We start from the raw sequence: 11,299 nt of genomic DNA, 5'->3' as shown, positions 1-11,299 counted from the left end.
TTCAAAGTTAGGGTGGCTAGGAGCATAGAAGAGATAAACCTGTCTGGTGGTCTTGCCCTGCTTTGAGAGAGTCCATTCTCAGAAAGTTAGGAAGAATCTGCAAGAAATCTCAGTGAAGTCAATTGTGGAACAAACTGTCATGGGAGAGGATTTTTTCCTAGTCTCATTCATTGAATTACCAGTCTAAATTCTGAAACCTGGGTGAACTTCTAATTTCAAGCTTAACCTTGTTAGGTTGATTTTTAAAATAGCAGTGATTCACACAGCATGGTTACACATTGCGTATTCTAAATATTTTTAATCAGTTATATAGTTTTAGCATTTCTGGAGAAAAAGCAAACCTTTTTAATTATTAACTACACTACACAACTCTGGGTCCTCGAGTTCCTGAAAAAACCAGGCACCATCAAGATGCACAAGTACTTAGGTATACCTCAGCATTCAGTGTTAATTATTTAGTTAGTTTAGTGTGTGTAGTAGTCATTTGTGCAAACACAGTGTTCACACAGTCCTTAAACACACAAGAACAAAATGTTCCAAGGATTAAACATGGGCTGAAGTGACCTGTCAGCTGAGGATGCTCAGTCAATGCCTGTACCTAGGATATGCAAATCTCTAAAAAAGCCACGATCAATAATATGTACTAATTGAGTCAAAAATACCCTTTCTTTGGGTTTTTATGGGAAATAGAATGCAAATAATTATGACAAAAGTAAAGAAATTCAGAAAAACTATTTTTCAAGTAAACACAGCATTTCCCAAACAGCAGGATGTAATTGTTTTGAAGTTACCTGCAAAGTCAGAATGATTCCCACAGTAACTTTTGGTGAGTAGCGTAATCAGCCAAGGAAGAATGAACTTTAAATAATTTCTCTAGTGTATTAAGTACAGGATACTTTCATATAGCATCTGCTCCTTTTGTTCCACATGGTTTTCTTTTAAAACTATACTTATTATAAATAACTGTAATGGGCTTGAAAAATGTACCTTGTATCTAAATAGCCAGTGGAGACTGTGTCTACATATTTGGGCAGTTTGCTTTGGTCTCATGTATGGAAAGTCCAATTGTAATTCTACTTTCCCTGGCTTTCTGAGATTTTTTTTTGTTTTGTTTTCAAACAGGCTTGGAAGGCACATGCTGACGAATCAGCAAAATATGACAGTCTTGTTAGCTTTTTAAGTGATTTTCCATCTGGTAGATTAATCTAATTGGAGTGGTGGGCTTGAAGTTACTTGCTGCTGCTCATTTCATGCAATTCAAATACCTGCATGGGGATTCCTAGACTACCCCCACATCCTGTGCTCATAGAGAAATGGATCTACTCTTTGTCCTGTATAACTATGGCAAATACTCACCCGCAGCGTGAGGCTTAAATAACTTCTTGCATTTTTTGCTCTTGGAAGGAAGAGACCCTCATCTCAGTCAGATCCCTGTAAGCTGTGATTGGAGAGGCTTTGAAATGGGAACAATAAAAGAATTATGAAGAATGAATAAGGCAGTCAAACAAGGGAAGGGCTGGAAGTAAAGGCCAAAGACATGTGTTCTGGCTCTTCTCTTTGATTGCTGTAGAAATAACCCAAACCATTGAAATCCATGGCTTTATGCTGGCACAAAGCAGAAAAAAACAGGTGCAAGGTTTCAGGCAAAGCAAGGACACAATCTTTCATGTAGGTAAATGAGTGAATTATCATTGTTTGCCTTGGACTTCTTACCAAGAAAGCTATTTTACGGTTTGGGAAGCAAGAACTTGAAGGGTCTGAATTTCTGATTGCCAGAAACTGTTGCATGGGTGTGGTAAGATTTAAAATAACTACTAGCTAAATGGCAAAAATCTTCCCCAGAGCTCCAAGATGACTCCACTTACTTTTCCATTACCTTTCATTAAATTTCCCTTTCTTCTGAATTTTAACATGCCATCCCATTAACACAACTGTTTTTCCTTTTTCTTTTGTACTTTCATACATGAGATTTCTTGATCTTTTTCCTTCCTTCCTACATTTATTCTTGCATTTCCTTAAAATGCTATAGAGGAGTTGGGAATGTAGTATACACTGATGTCTCTTTTCTAAAAGAGAAGTATCTTTGCTGGAACACAGCTATGCTGATTTTCATGGAAGACTAGTAGTGTGAATTAACTTTTCATTGTTGTTATCAAAACAAGATTGATTTCAAAAAGTCTTTTGAAAAACTGGATGTGACACACAGTGTATGCAGAAGTAGAAGCTGTAACAAATCCTGCTGGGGTCGGGCTGTTTGTGTCCCAAAAAGGCGTACAGGCCAGTGCCACTGCAGCAGCTGCTGCTGTGTCAATTATGTTTGTATTGCTGCCTGAAACCCAGCTATTGGAAAAATCCAAGAAAAACCTCAGAAGCACCTCAAATTGTGTGTCAGTCTTCAGCACAGTTCATGTGGATCAAATATTTTCACTTGGCAGAGTAATGCAGTGATCTCATGAAAGCTGTTAATATTAACAATGCACTAATCTCTAGGTGGGAATCTTCCTTCTACACCCAGACCAGGCTAGATATCTGATTACAAAGAACAAGTTCTCAATTGCAAGAAGGTAGGTTTAACTGGGGAGATGGGGGCTTTTCTACATCTCACTATGAGCAGAAAGTAAACATAGGTTGGTGGGGATTGGGTGGGTTTTATGTTTTGTTTTGGGTTTTAATCAAATCACAGGTCAATTGTTGTTTGAAGTTTCTGAATGTCTTCTCAGATTAAATTAAGTCATTTATGTACATTGTAACTTAATTCTCGGTAGAGTGACCTTGCATAGAAGACGGGCAGTTCATAGAAAAGGAGGGATGGTTTGATCTCAGCCGTGAGGGTGTTTTTGAAAAATTACACTTCTGTTGAATACAAGGGTTTGTTTTAAAAACCGTTTAGTGTCATGTATAGCAAAGAAAAATGGCCATGGGAAGAGGGAAAACAAAGGAGAGTAGAAGTTTGTTTTCCTTAAAAAAGCAGGACAGCAGGCACTAAAGACAAGGCATGCATTGTGATCGTGATCTTGGTGACTGAGACAGCAGGAGGCTTTTTAGGCAGGGCTGGAGTTGTGCTCTTTGGGTGGCTACCCTGCTGGAAGAGCTTGTCTGCTTGCCTTCCTGGAAAGGCAGAGCAGGCAGCCAGGTGCCCTCCGGCAGTCTGCGGCTTTCAGGATCTGCTTCCTTTGCCTCTGCCTGAAGCCAGCCCCAGCCTGGACTCTGTCCTCCTACGTGTGGTGGAGGAGAGAACAGACAGTGATGTCACAGGCAGGGGAACAGAGGGGGGACCAGAATACATCTGTGTAATTTTGTCAGTGGTCTTTCTATAACACTTTTTAAAAACTTTCTGCATAACTTCAGGGGGAAAAGAAGCAACTTTTGTGTTTCTTCCTCTTTAAGGCAGCATTAGTGAATAATGCTTCCCTGTTTTGCAGAGCTCTCAGACAATGTCTTGAGTGTCTGTGAAGTCTGCAGGAATGTATTGGGTGCTGTGGTCCACCTGAGAATGAAATATTTATAGCTAAAGGAAAGACAAATGCTCTGTTGGCATAAGGAAGGTTACAAATTGAATTTAGCAAGAACTTGTTTGGAGACTGAACTGGTTTTATATTTTCTTTCCTACATGCAAGTAAGGGTGTGTTAGTAGAGTTTATAGGTTATAAAATTTGAGAGTCCATTTTCTGCACGGAGGGGAACTGGTGCAGACTTCAGTATGATTCAGAGAGCTCTGAAGTCTGTATGACTGGAAGCAGAATGAAACATAGCAGTTCAAAGTGCAATATCATTCACCTAGGGACGAATATGAATGCTGTCTTTGAGCTCATCAGCTGGAAACAACCAAAAGGAAAGAAAGTCCTCATGGCTATGTTCATCACAAAATGACTTGGGCAGCAGTGACTCCTCCCACCCACCCAGTACTGTGAGCATGATGTATCAGGAAAAATGTCTCCAAAAGAACCAGCAAATGTTCAAGCTGTCTGTAAAACATCAGCCAGAGCTGTCTGCAACTGTAGTCACCTGCACTGGGGAAAAGTGAATTCCAAGTGGAATAGGCATAGTGCAAGGCTTGTGAGATGAGACACCAGGAAACAGAACAACTGTTATATGAAAGAACTAAAGGATTGTGTCTTGATTAGTCAAGGAAAATGGTCTGAGAAAAATAATACTATAAAACCAAATGTCAAAAAAGTGGAAGATATATTGGAAGATAAAAAGTGGAAGGGACAGGAAAAATTTGCCGGTCCCCTTTTTTCCCTACTCCATGTAAAGGTCCCTGTGGCTTCCTTTCCCCTTCATTTAAAGCCCTCCTCTATAGAGAATTTACAGTTCTGTTAATGTTATCCTGTTATTTTAGAGCTCCATGGGGATGAAATAGTCAACATATTAACTCCCACCATTTTCTGAGTGAGAAAAATGGTATTCAATTTTGAGTTTGTATTGTGATAAGCATGTGCTGGTAAGCAAGAAAAGCCATTGGCAGCAAAAAGTTTTGCTTTTCCAATAAAATTAATCAGATTTTATTTAGTGAAGGTCCATTCAGTCAAACCACAACTTAGGTTAGAGTAACCACAGGCGAAAACCTCACACAGAGCTTTAGCTAAATGGGAGGTTTGCAGTCTCACAAAGGAATCCTTCCTCCAGAAATAAACCCAGAGTTGCTCCTGCATTAATGGCTTGTTTTGTCTGGATGTCAATCTGTACTGAAGAAAAAAAAAGGTAATGATAGATAATTATATCTGAATGTGCATGAGCCATATCAGATGTAGAGATGGTCTGATTGACTTGGGTGTTCGGACTGCTGTGTTATTTACTTTTCTGCTCTGGGAAAATGGGGGCTTGCCAGAAGCTTTCTCAGGGTACGGATTCTGAGTTATGGGTTTTGGTGGTAACCACATTGTTGCTTTGCTTTGAAAATAGTTATACTCAAGGTTCAGCATTTATGTCTCTGCAGACTGTATCCAGCAAGACAGAACGAGCTGAGGATGCTGTAGAGATCAAGTGGGTTACACTGTGCTTTCCCTTCTGATTTTGTCCTAAAGGTGCAGGACATTAACAGAAAAAAAGGGAAAAAAAGATAAGTTCAAATAAACTTTTTTCAAAATTTTGTAGATACTCAGGTCTCTTCTTTCTAAATATGACAGCAGTGTACAATTCCATATTTATTTTCTAAATAATAAAAAACCCCAATATATTTTAAAATCCCTGCCCTGTCTGGCTAGCAAAAGTAAGTACATAGATTCCTAGCCTGAACAGGACTCCTGTCAGTTTTACCTATGGAATTGGAATCCAATTTTACTTTCTTTCTAAGGAGAACACAGAAACAAATTATTTGTGCCTATTTTATTTCTGGACTGCTGGTCTTGTGTTATCATAGGAGTAGGATGTGTCCTATTTGTTCTGCTTGAACTCTGGTCTGTACTCAAGTCTCCCAGTCATTCAGAGGACCCATATCAAGCAGGAGAGATGACAAACTCCCTGTCTCTGTGGCCAAGCTGATAACATAATGCTGCTTCATTCCTGCCATCCTAAAGCCTCCTCCATAGGCAGCCCCAGGCTTCTGGTAGAGAACAAGCAGTCTCTGTCCTTCCCCTTCTACTTTAACAGCTAACCTTTATCTAGACCCATGGCTTGGGAAGAGTCTCTGTCCCCTTTTGAGGACCAGAGCTTTTTGTGGGACCTGCACAGCAGAAGGGCAGGAAGATGTACTTCTGTTGGAGAAAGACTTTGGAAATAGTAAAGGGAAATCAGGTGAAGAGCTTGTTGCAGCTGTGAGAACAGAGATGCTGCCAGCTGAGATGTAGATGGGGCAGTGTGGGGAGAAACAGTAAACTGGAGAGAAGAATGGATCATGCATGAGGGAGAGAAAGCTATGGGAATAACAGGAGCTGCTGGATGATGGCAAAGGAGATAATGGGGACTATGTAAACAAAGCTATAAAAGCCAATGATTTAAAATATATGACAATTCTCTTATTTCTAGAAAAGAATTGTACTGAATCAAGTAAGCTGGTCTGCAGTGGTCTAGGGTTGTGTATGTGAGAGTATTTGTTCTGGGATGATGGCAGCAATAGCCCAGCCTTCTGTGTGGTGGGTTTCACATGCTCATGTTAAAATATTGCCTGAAGAAAATCTGTATTGTTAAGTTGATTCTGCAACTAGAGAAATATTGTCTATGTGAAAAAGACAAAGAGAGGGAGAAAGAAAAAGAGAAAAAAATAGGGGAGAAATGGGAAGAACTGGCAAGAAAAAGATATCAAGTGTGTCCTATGGTGGAATATATGTCCTAGGATGGAATATAAAGAGAGCAGGTGCATGTTCATAACGCGTGCATGTATGTTGCTGTAAAGGAATAAGTTGGTTTGGATTTCTTGGTCCCCAAGGTTAGGATGGGATGGAGAAAAGTTGCTTAGATAATAAACATTTCTCAATTTTATCAGCTCAGTTGTGTTGAATGAATGCATGCTACAGCAGTCTGAGACCCCATCTGGGACAGCTATGTTTGTACAACACACTTGAAGAGTTCAAGCTTTCATTTTCGAAGTCAAGCTTTTTAGTTATCTGGATTGCAAAGGTATGTTTCTATATAGAAAGAGGTCATGGTTTTGAAGCCGAACTTTCGAGAAAACACATTAAATAATCCGTCATTGCTAGAGGTATGCATTTCTTTGCACTTTTTGTCTCATCAAGGTGTTAACCCTGAAAGCTATTGACTGCATTTCGCTGTCAACAGTCACAGTTTCAGGTCTGACTTTTTTAAAGAGGGGCAGGCGTAAAAGTCCTGTTCCTCGTAGAGGGTAGCTTGGTAGTCAGTGCAACTGAATGAAGGAGGAATTCAAATGAAAAGAGTGAAGCATTCTAAAAAAGCACTTATTTCCCTCAAGCAATGATTAGACGTCACAACAAGGTGGTTGCATTCAACATGAAATTGTTTTGTTTGTAAGTAATTCTAAAGGTTGGACTCAGTCTCTGTTTTGTGGGGTTTTTTTGGGGTTTTTTTGGTACCTGCTGTTAATATCAAAGAGGAACCAGCTCTAGGTTTAGGCTAGAACAAAATTATACACTTAAACTCAGAGCTGAGATTGCTAATGGCATCAAAGAATTTGCCAGTAGGACTTTTCATGAACTATCCAAACCATGTTGGGGAAAAGTCTGCTTTTGGATTTTTGTTAAATCTATTCTTTAGTTTATGTAAAGAATAGAATTTTTATGTTCCAGTTGAGTACAGGATAGAAATAACTTATTTGTCTATAATGAATAGCAAATTGTAACAAATATCTATCATAAATTAACTCTAGATTTCATTATGAAAACAGAAAGGTAGAACTACAAAAATCCTGATAAGGCTGTTTATTTTTCTTGCAATAAAAATGGCTCTTCCAACAGTACTAGGTAACAACAATGCTTTTGCCTACCATGCTAACTATTACATCCTTTGCTGTTTGTGTTTCATTACTGCTTTAGAGGCCCTGGTCCCAGGCCATGATCCTGTTCTGCTGGACAGGATTCAAAAGGTGGTTTTTGTATCAAAAAGCTTGCAGTGTTTATGCTGCTTTGGGTTTATAATAAAGCATCTCCATAAAGAAAGCTGCTACTGGAGTTTTAACTTCTTTAAAGGGCAGTTTTTCTGGAGAAGTGTCCCCTACTTTAATAACAGTAACTTAAATGCAAGCAGCCATTTCACTCTCTGAAAATCCTCTAAATAAAACCAATAAATATCTGTTCTTTCTTCTGCATAGGAAAGCACAGAATGCTAGATGGCTTCATAAGGCTTTGTTTGGCTTCTTTCATAGTCTTTTATAGAAAACAAATCTGAGTACAATTATTGTAAATGTTTCCCTCTGTATATTGACACTAGCTTTTTTTCAATTTAATTTTTTTATTTCAATGTAATATTTAGTAATGGGTCTACCAGAAAATTTTGTGATTAAAAATGTCCTACCTTTTCACATGAAGTATCTCCTTTCCATAAAGAAATGTAGTTTTTTCCCTGGAAAATAATGCTGAAAACTTCTCATAGTTTTGTGTGTTTCTAAAAGGAAGTAAAAAAATTTGCAGGACATGGTCTTCCCAGCTTTATTAATGTACCCACTATCATGCATCACACAGCATAGCACTTCTAGATGAACTTTTATCATATATAGTTCCAGCCACAGAACATTTCAGCTGTGTTGAAAGCTGAGCAGAAAGTGAAGTGACATAGCAGAGCTGAAGGAAATACTGAAAGTACACTAGATATTTATCTACTTCTTTTTAATTATTATTTTTCTTGATGTCAGTTATTTCTGGACAGACCCAGACTTAATTTTTTTTTTCTGAAAGAAGTGTCATTCATTTTCTGTCTCACAGTATTTCTTCTCCACTTGGACTAGGTAATTCCCCAGAATATTTTCAAGATGGTTGCTAGCATGTTTGCCTGTTACCAACACTTGCAGTTAATATTCAGGTGGAAAAGAGGTGGCTTGGATGAGTGTTTGTGGGAATCAAAGAAAATGGCTGATACATACCCTTTAAACAAACTTACTCCTTGCATGAGTGTGGTGTTTGAGAATTGTCCTTTGTAAGAACAAACTCTTCTGAAGTAAGAGATTCTATAAATTACTCTTAAGATTTTAGGAAACAATGTATTTTCTGGAGGTTACTAATTCGTGATAGCAATTCAGTATCTGGGTGGCAATTACTGTATTCTAGAAGATCATTTAGCAGAAAATCCCTGGGGGATAAAAAAACCCCAAAACAAAACCAAAACAATTATTTTTATCAACTTGCTCAGGACTTTTCCATAAATATTTTTGCTTGTATTTACTCAGAGCTTGAGTTTTAGTTGCATTTATCCTTTTGTTGCCCCTGCCCCACTTTTCTAGCTGGTTGCCTTCTCACCATTTCATTGTGGCTGCTTCTGTCTCACCCACATTGAGGTGTTTGGTTCCATCAGCTCCTCTACTGCTCTCATCCTACATTTTTATAAACTCCCTTTCCCCATATTCTGTCCTATTTCTTCTTTTTTTTTTTTCAAGGAATTGATCATACATGGTAGGATGGACTCAGGATATAAAGATGAGATAAGAGGATTTACCAGACAAAAGAATTGGACCAGATAAAAGATGAGTCACTGTCATTCTTAAAATGGAGCCAACAGAACTGGGAAAGAACAGGTCTTTGGATTAAGCTGTATTTAATACCAAAAAAACCTTTGTTATAACTTTTTTTTCCCCCACAATGTTTTTTTTCAAGTATGTTGACTAATATTGCCAAATTATTGCCAAACAGTCTTATTTGCTGCTTTCAAACCAGGCCTATGCTTGTAAGTACGATGTACCTGATGGCTTCAGTGACCTCCTGATGGCTTTAGTGTGCTGTGACTTCTGAATTCCCGTGAAATCACATTTATCCATGTAAATACAGCTAAAATCCTTTGCTCATGGTTGCACTGACACAGGGCATTTGTACCTGACCCCTGCACCTGGCACAAGGGAATGCACCGAAGTATTTTAACTTGCATTTTATTGTGTTTCTGCATTTTTAAAATCCTTTTTTCTTCAGGGGGAGAGGATGTGTGGGGGGCTGATGTAGCGAATCTCACGTTTCCTATTGGAGTGGGTGAGACTTCTCTGGTAAATGACGTGAGTATATGGTTAGTACCACAGTGGGATCAGTGACATCACTGCTCCGTGGCCATGGAAATGTTGATGCTGACTGAACAATGAAAACCCAGACTGACACTGATGAGCAAATGTGATTCACCACTAATTTATCCCCAGGTATTGAGATGGCCATGAGATAATTTGTCTGCAAGTCTGTATAGTTTACAAATATAAATGTAGAGAGCTTGAAAAATAATTTTCACTGTCATCTAACCTTTTTCTGTGATTGCTTTTTCTTGTCCAGCCAAAAAGCGGGTGATCAATCAGGTATGAATTGCCAATGGCTAATGAATAGTAATCAGATGAATAGTTTGTAAATAACCCTTAACCTGAAGGCTCCTTTTCTGGAATATCTGATGAATTTTTCCAAATCAAAATGTATTTTGCCTGTTTGATGAACATACAGATACGTATTTATACATGCACAATTGATATGCCTGGTATGAATACACAGATATCCACTCTGAGACAGTGATATTTGAACAACTGCAGTTTGGATGAGCAGCAGTTGAGGAATTTAGCATAGATTAACATAGTTAAACAAGATTTCTACAATTATAAATTGACGATGTAAAGTATCAGTAATTTACTCCTTTAATTGACAGAACAATTTGTTACTAATCTGTCTACAGGACCTACTTTAATTTTTTCGGGTGACTGGCTCTTGCTTTTTGTCAGTCGTTTCAATCTGATTAGCTCTTTCATTTTAAACATTTTAGTATAAGAGTTTTTCTAATAAGAAATTGTTAATTGCTAAACAAACAGGCTGCAATAACAAAACGCCATTCACTGAAATTTTGGTTCCATTAACAAAAATTTCTCTCGGACAATTTAAATATTCACTGAATCTCTAGTCCTTGTGCAGCAGTTTTCAGGGAAAAGCTCTCTGTGTAGTGGTTGGATTTAAGGAAATAAAAGAATCTTACAGAAATAGGCATATGAAATAGAAGTTACTAAACTATTTTGGTAAAGGCAAATGTCCTAAGAGAAAGTGGATCACAAAACAGATTCAGTTTTCTGCATTTTAGTTCAGGATTTTTAGGCAACAGGTTTTAAGAGCCATGCAGATGGAAACAGTTTAGTAAAACCTGAGTTTTCTTGGTTTGTTTTGTGGGGTTTTTGTTTGTTTAATTAGAGTCTCTAATCTGGTTTTGCATGCTAAACCTTTTTCAAACTCTGTGGATTGTTTCTCGCTGTTACTGAACATTTAGCTGGCTGGAAAGGCACTTTAATTTGAGAGCGTTGCTATTTTCAGAAGAACATCTTTTTCAGCGTTACAGATTGATACATAAAGACTCTAGCTGTAACAGGAGTTGGTGTGTTTTCTAGCATTAAAAGAAGTCCTGAAATGATAAATATAAAACACTTGAACGATTTAAAATAAAATCCAAAAGCGTAGGTTTACGCTGTTTTCGAAGCAGGAGTCGAAATTCGAAAGAGCGAGCCTAATTTTGAACGGAAATAGGAAGGCTGCGGTAGTTCGATGAGGATTCCCACCGACACCTGGACCCGGTAATGCAGCACCTGGAGTGGCAGCGGACGGCGTGGAGGTCTGATCTCCGGGAAGGTAGAGGAGCAAAACAGAATCTCCGGCTTTTCGGGTGCCCTGCTGGCAGCGGCAGCACAAACATATTTTCCGCCAATATCTGCAACGGTGGCGGCGGTGTCCGC

The 11,299-nt window shown here is 38.5% G+C and overlaps 1 protein-coding gene and 1 long non-coding RNA gene across 2 annotated transcripts in view; both read left to right on the top strand.

Moving 5' to 3' along the window:
- LOC115948300 overlaps nucleotides 1–4,048 on the top strand; it is a 137,566-nt gene extending 133,518 nt beyond the window's left edge. The window contains exons 3-4 of the long non-coding RNA XR_004082133.1: nucleotides 2,491–2,564; nucleotides 3,782–4,048. This is a non-coding gene — a long non-coding RNA (uncharacterized LOC115948300). The remainder of the gene's footprint in view (nucleotides 1–2,490; nucleotides 2,565–3,781) is intronic.
- The window catches only part of PDE10A (phosphodiesterase 10A), a 338,217-nt gene that overhangs the window by 162,705 nt on the left and 164,213 nt on the right, over nucleotides 1–11,299 (top strand). The gene's annotated exons all lie outside the window — the stretch shown is intronic.

Source organism: Geospiza fortis, unplaced genomic scaffold (genome assembly GCF_000277835.1).
Source record: "Geospiza fortis unplaced genomic scaffold, GeoFor_1.0 scaffold41, whole genome shotgun sequence".
NCBI classification, from domain to species: Eukaryota; Metazoa; Chordata; class Aves; order Passeriformes; family Thraupidae; genus Geospiza; species Geospiza fortis.
Note: the sequence above shows the minus strand (reverse complement) of the source record. Positions and strands in the feature narration are given on the sequence as shown.